This window comes from Catharus ustulatus, chromosome 10 (genome assembly GCF_009819885.2).
Source record: "Catharus ustulatus isolate bCatUst1 chromosome 10, bCatUst1.pri.v2, whole genome shotgun sequence".
Taxonomy (NCBI): domain Eukaryota; kingdom Metazoa; phylum Chordata; class Aves; order Passeriformes; family Turdidae; genus Catharus; species Catharus ustulatus.
This window is the reverse complement of record NC_046230.1, coordinates 1,351,681-1,358,900: the sequence shown is the minus strand read 5'-3', so window position 1 is coordinate 1,358,900 and position 7,220 is coordinate 1,351,681.

Here is a 7,220-nt window from a genome sequence, read left to right as displayed (position 1 = left end):
CACCTTTTTGTTTTGTTTATTTGCTTTTTTGGTTTGGTTTGGTTTGTTCTTCTTTTCATGCTCCACTGACACCAGAGCATACCAAGAGCACATCACACCCATCACATGAAGGGCTCACTGCTGCCCAGCACTTGACTCCAACCATGCCAGTCACTTTTATCACTTTTTTTTAAAATGACAAAGCAATGACAATGCCACCCTTCATGATGCCACATATCCCTGAGTGCAATCTGCAGCCTCAGCCCTTTCTCCTCCCCCTCCTGCCACCATGGTGTGACAACCCACTCTTAAGGAGCATCGTTCCCCTTCAGGGTGGGTCATCACACACATTTGGTTGGTTGGTTTGAAAAGCAACACAAAACAAAATTTAAAAACAAAACAAAACAACAAAAGCAAAGATTCCTCCTCCACAAGGTGTCCCAAGGTCCTGTTTTGCAATGACCCAGCGATGGTGAGGGCACTCCCAGCTGGCAGACTGTGCCTCAATGCAGCAGCATGAGAGTTTATTTTAAACATGGACAGCAAAGTATATTTAACTTCTTTCTCCTCAAAGCCATTTGCCAAATTCAGAAACCGTTTTGGTCAGAAGAGTAGTGTTACTTTTTACTGTGCCCAGCGAGGATTTTGCACAGAAACACTCACAGGTCCTTGGACAAAGTGCTGCTACTGGTGCCTCACCGTGAGGGAAAAACATGAGTTTGGACATTAAAATGTTAATTTTAGCTGTTGACACTTGCTGTGTGTCTGTCTGAGTACCAGGACACAGCCACAAGTGAGAGCAAGCCGGCTGTGAGGGGAGGGAGGGCGTGCAGGGCCTGCTCCTGCCTCCCCTCAGCGCTGCCACCTTGGCCACCACTCAGCACCTCCATTGCCCTGCTGCGGTGAGTGGCAGCAGCATGGCCACCAGACCTGCCATGAGGAGGCCCAGGGGTGAGATAACAACGCCATAATTGCAGCAGAAGCCCCTCACACTCTCTGGTGCAGGCGCAGGGCAGCCCTCGGGCCCAGTGGCCTGGCCTGGAGCCATGATGGCGGCAGTCACCTTAGGAGCAGGCTGCATGATGCCTTCAGGTTTTAGCCTTCATATTTTTCCAATCCTGTGCTGCATTACTACCTGACTCTAAACTTTGCATAAAGTGTTAACTACTGTCTTCACACTTCGGTCAGAAAAAACAATTCCTCTGGGCCTGGAACTCAAGGACACCCTACAGCCTTAGGCCCTGCAAAGTATAAACAAAAGTGAATTGAGGGAAGCAAACTGTGGGTAAATTACTTCATTACCTGTAGCTGGAGGATTAATGCCTGATATGCAAATAGACCAAACTTATAACTGTCTGAAAAACTCGTGATCATTGTGCATTCTGGGTGTAGCTTCTGAGGCTTCTGACTGCCCCGGGTGTATCATTGAAGGCCTTTAACAAATCCCCACTTTATTCTCTTAACCTTGTCCAGCCTCTGTTCTAGGGAGCCACCTCAAGGCATCAAGCAGACACAGAACATTCTCCTTGCCTGGAAAACCACTTCTTTTGGCCACGCAGGGGGATGTAAGCAGTGTCAGGACACCCCACTGCAGCTGTGGGGCTGACATTACCCTGCCCACACATCACAGCACACAACTGAACGTGCTCAGACACACAAATATTAGAAAGCCTTCATCAGTTTTACAGCTCCTGCAAACAGCCCTGCACAGTGCTGCCCTTCCAGCAGCCAGAGTGTAAGAACCTTGGCTGTTAATGAAAAATCTAAGGAAAGAGACAAACTGAAGATGTAAAGTCCCTCCAGTTCCCTAACACAACACGCTGCTCTGGCAGAGGCAGCACTTCGGGAACAGCTACACCAGATGAACTCAAATTGTCAAGGAGATTAATACCAAATATTTACCTTTTAGTGCAATTAAGCAACTTCATCAAAAGCACTGAATGAAGGCAAAGTGCATTTCCTTTGCAAACCTTATTAGAGAATTGTCAAGCTTTTCTCTCCCCACTCAACATTTCAGCCAGCCATTTGGTGTTTGGTACCTGCTGTTATAAAGGCAACTCATTTTGAATTTGCTTATTGTTGGCTCATGCATTTCATGGGCTAACACTGAAATACTGGGTCAGGGAGAAAGAGCGAGCATTTCTATCCATGATATCTTAATTGAAACTTTGTTTAAAGCTGTTGTAAAGCACAGAAAGAAACAGTCCAAAAGGCTTATTGCAAACCTGCTTCATGATTCAGAGGGGCTCAAGCTACATTGCAACTGTCTGTACTTCGGCAGCATTCGTTTTTCTTGGAGAGAGGGATGAGCGTCAGTTCTAAGCACCTCCTTTCCAAATACAGAAAAAGCACTTTGATCAGGCAATTCTTTTTCCCCAGCCTGCTGTTGCCAAGAGAGGAGCCCCTCCTTGCAGTGCTGGGGGTCTGAATGTCTTCAACTGAATGGAGAACTGAGACCAAAATAGGGCAGCAGACAGAATATGCTTAATTGGCCCTCATTTCCTTCCCAAGTCCCGGGCTCAAACTGAGGCAAGACTGACAGCTGTGACCCTTCAAACAGGCAGCTGTCCCCAAAATACAACTAAGGGCTTGATACAGACCTACTTAGGGCAGTGTCTGTGGCTGGCACCCAGGGAAGTAGCACAGAGACAGCCAAGGCCTGGGGGCTTGGGTTGGAGCTCAGTGCTCATTCCCAACAGTGCCATCCAGAATGACAAAGGCAAATGTGCCCCAAAAGCTGCCATTCTCCTGGCCATCCAAACAGCTCCCTGCCTGGGGCTAACCACATTTTCCCTGACCCAGACCCTGACTTGGGGGACAGTTTCACAACCACCCTGCTCAATTACATAGCTCCTGCAAGGTGGGAGTGTTTGCTGTTCCCAGCTACATTCATTGCCTGTCATGCATTGTCTACCACATTCACATCACAGGTGCTGCCTGTGGTGCCATGGGATTCTTCCAACATTGCTCAATAAATAGGCACGCTGTTGGTTTTTAAGGAGGATGTTGTATAGTCTCTCATACCTCAGTGAGCAGCCTCAGAGGCAGCTGCTGCAGCCCTTCAGGGTGTGTGCCCCATGGCAAGTGTGTGCAGACTGTGCCACAGCCAAAGGACCGTCTGGGAAGTGTATAAAGCTCCTTATAATCCAGGGACTCTTCAGTAGCACTGGAGAAGGCCAGGGGTGGGGAGTGCTTTTAGAAATTTGAAGTCAACATCCAGTCCAACATATTGAGGCCCCCCCTCCTGTTCTCTGTCCCCACAGCTGCTCTGACAACCCTATGTCACTCTGAGGTCTTGCAAAGTCACTACAAAACCAAAAGCAATCAGCTGCACAACCTGCAACAGGAACACGGGGCTGCCAACCCACACAGCCTCCCCTGCTTCCCTCCCAAGGAGCTGGGACTGCAGATGGCCGTGCAAATCCAGCCTGTAGGTGTGGGTGGTTGTGCTTGGTTTATTCCATCCTGAGCTTTTTTTTTCCCTGGATGTTTATGCAGTGACCTCCAGTGTTTATTCTTAGCTTGTATAACAACAATACAGCAGTTTAGTAGGCTGCACCTAAATATTTGACCTACAAAATGATCAGTCTAATTTGGAGACCAAGCTGAACTCAGCCAAGTCATAAAATGCTGTCTCATGTTACTACTTTCAGCCCTTAAAACCCAAACCTATAGCTGTGTCAGGTCCAAGCCTTTCTCTAAAGGGGAACTGCATTGCCCTGTATTTTCTTACACACCTCCAGAGACCACTAACATGGTGCTGCTGGTTTAATTGCCACAAAGGCTCCTGTACATTCAAAACCACTGAGCTGTAAATCCTTTCTTTCCCAAATCCACCTTGCCTAATTTCTTTGTGCATTGCAAACCCCCTGCCCACTTGTCCACAGGTGCTTTCCAGACCTCCTCAGTTCCACCAGACCCAGGCACGCTGCAGAAGGTACCCAAGGGCCAGGCACAGGCTGCACCTCCCAAAACTTCTGCAGAAGGTTTGCTCTGACAGCGCTGCTGACACTGGAGCATTTTCAGATGCAAGCTGTGGGTATCCACAGTACCAGGGTAAGTCAGCTTACAGCTACTTCCTCGAGCTTTACTTGCAACCATTTTTGGAGAAGGGAGAATCACTTAGGGGATTGACTGTTGTTCTGGCAGTGGTAACCACATAGTGACCATCTGAAAAGGGGGAGAAATGAGATGGGGCCTCATCCAAAGCCTTTCCTGTAACTTCAAGGAGAACAAGTTACTCCATGAATAACAACTGAGGGAACAGAGTGACATTCCAGAGAGATCTCTTGAGAAGATGACAAATTTGAATTTCAGAGATTTTCTTCAACATAAAGTTGTCTTCGTTTTGGAAACTTCTTTCCCCACTCAGACCAGGAGAACATTCAATCATTGCATAACGTGATTTCAATTCAAATACAGATCTAAAAGTTCAAGTATGAAATTACATACTTGGCCTTTTCACATTAATTAATCCAAATCAATAGAGTAACACACTGGCTTTCACTAGAGAACATCTTTGTGCTAGTGAGAACAATTAATTAGAGCTGGTACAAACACCTTCCATATCCATCATGAATAATAATATTCCCAGAGCAGATTTTCTCAGCAAACTTGAGGAAACAGCTGATTCTTGATTCTTCAGCTCACCCACTACTTTAAAGATTTTAATAAGAGAGAAGGAGTTGATTGGTAATTGATGAGCAGCCCCTGTGCTCTTCCTGCCCAACACACCAGCTCCAGCCCCTCCTCTGATATAAGCTGCTAACACCAGAGATGCCCGAGCCTGTACAATCAGTCTCGGTGCCAAGGCTGCCTTGCATGTTGTGTCACCTCTGCAGCATCCCCCTGCTGCCTCCAGCAGGACATCAGTCTTAGCCTCAGGGGCTGAGGCTCTGGAATGTGCCACACTACTCGGGTCTGCTCTGCATCTTCCCCTGAACTGGGGCCTGTGGAGAGAGCTCTGCCATGTGAGACCCACCCATGAGCTGTGAGCACCCCATGGAAAAAGGAACAATATACCAAAGGAGATGATGGGGAAGGTCACAGTCATCAGCTGAAATTTCTGTGGAGGCAACCCCAACCTAAATCAAGAGATTTTCCTTTCATTCAATAGAGACCAAAGGCACCAGCCACCCAGGCATGCCCATTTCTGCTCAGCACTCCCCTCCTCACCTGCAGACACAGTAAGTCAGAGCCAGCTGTACTCGTGAGGAAGTAGAGAAACACAAGGGTGTACACAGTACCAAGGAAAAGCAATAGCCAGTTGCTCACCCTGTCCTGAAGTCAGTCTTGTATTTAAAAGTGCCACTCATTTAAAGCATCTGACACATAAGGGTGTTAACACTGTCTAACTCAGGTATGCAGGAGCTCCTCAGCTGAACAGCCAAAGGCATCCTCTAGAGAGATCCTTACTCTCCAGAAACAAAGACTCCTAAATCAAGTATGACAAGTTGGATGGTCAAGCTCCAATTCCCCTCCCGGTCTCATAGGGCCCTGCTGGCAAGTAGAGCTGGTCACTGTTTTGTAGACATTTTGGTCAATGTAAATGCTTCTTCTAACATAAAATGAACAGTGTTTTATTTATTCACATGTTAGTTCACCATTTTAATTCAGCATTTTTTGTTAAAAATTGTTTGGAAGCAAGAAATAATAAATTAATTACTAAAATGTTAAAACAAATGCTTTAGCTTAACATCAGGAAGTTTAGCTGTTTCCACCCCTTTTATATTATGACTTTTTTTTCCTTTAGCTGGAAATAGTCACTAAAGCTCAATGCATATGTGTTAGAGGCTCTGTTCCCTCACACTCTGCTTTTTGTTCATTTAATGCAGAAAACATTCCCTGTGAGCTGCAGCACCTCAGTGATTTCACTGGGACATCAGGAACTGTACTTGCCAAAAGAGCAAGAAATGGGCATTTACCTGGGACCTGGGAAGCTATTTTTGTGGATCACATAGGTGTCCAAACATGCCTTCTTTCTCTGGGGAGCTGTGACAGCATCCACAATACTAGTTCTTATAGCATTCTGGGTGAAATTCAGAATGAGAGTAGAAAAACACTTTGGGAACAACTTGCACATCCTAAGGCACATACATGAGCACGTATAGAAGAGAGAACAGGCTTTCATTAGCTTGGCATCATAATAGAGAGCTGTTCCTATTGGGCTCCTTTCTGGAGTGCCTACATGGTCCATCATGGTCTGAACACTCCTTGTCCCCAGAGATCCCAAAGGGCTGCACATCATGGGATGGGACCGGACTGGACTGTAAACACAACTGCAGAGAGCTTATAACAAAGAAAAAATATATTTATGTTTTAGAGAAGACACTAAGATACTTCCTCTGGACTTCTAAGTAAACAGTTTCCAGCAGTTTTTGTTTTTTAGAAAAACAAGCCCAGAGCTTGGAAGTGGATTCTCCTAGTCAGACCAACTTTGACTTACTGTGCACTGTCTGCCAGAACTAAAAAACTGCCTGAGCCATGCTGCAATATGCAAATATTAGAAAGTAAATTATATTAGATGCCAGCCATTATCACAGTGACCCATATTTTAGGGTTTCAACTGCATCTCTGCCAGTCTTCCTAAAGCAGGTTTTATTGCCAAGCTTTTATATGTGCCACTGTTCAGTCAAATAAAGCAGCCTTCTGCCAGAGTGGGAGCAAGATTAGGAAGTAGAACTGACTTAAGTTCTCCTAAGAGAAAGGGGCAACAAATACAACCTCAGAAAATGAAAAACTGAACCATGAGGGAAATTTTGAAAATGCAAGGTTTCACAACACAGCTGGTTTTCTTTGTAGTGGACAAGTCTCAGCTGGCTGACTCACTGATAACTGAATTTACTGGAATGCATCAATCACATTCTTAATATCAGCATTTCAGCCTTCAAAAGGCATGTCTGAAAGGTTCAGGTTTCCCACAGAGTGGTGCAGAGCTGCTTGCCAGAGTTGATGGAAGAAGAGGGCAGTCAGGCAGAGCTGGCTGGGCCAGCCTGGGAGAAGCACCCCAGAGATACTGTAAGGTGCAGCTCCCTTCGACCCCCAGTGATGGAAACAGCACCCATATACTAAAGAATTAAGTGCAAAATGCAGCAAAAATTACTGTAACAAACAAAACATGAACTTCCTCCCTGATTGACCAGAGACTAATTATGGAAAGAGGAACAGTCAAGATCAGAAAAACATTCTGACACTTCTCTACCAGGATGAAACAGGGAGAGAAAATCTGGGAGGGCACTAAG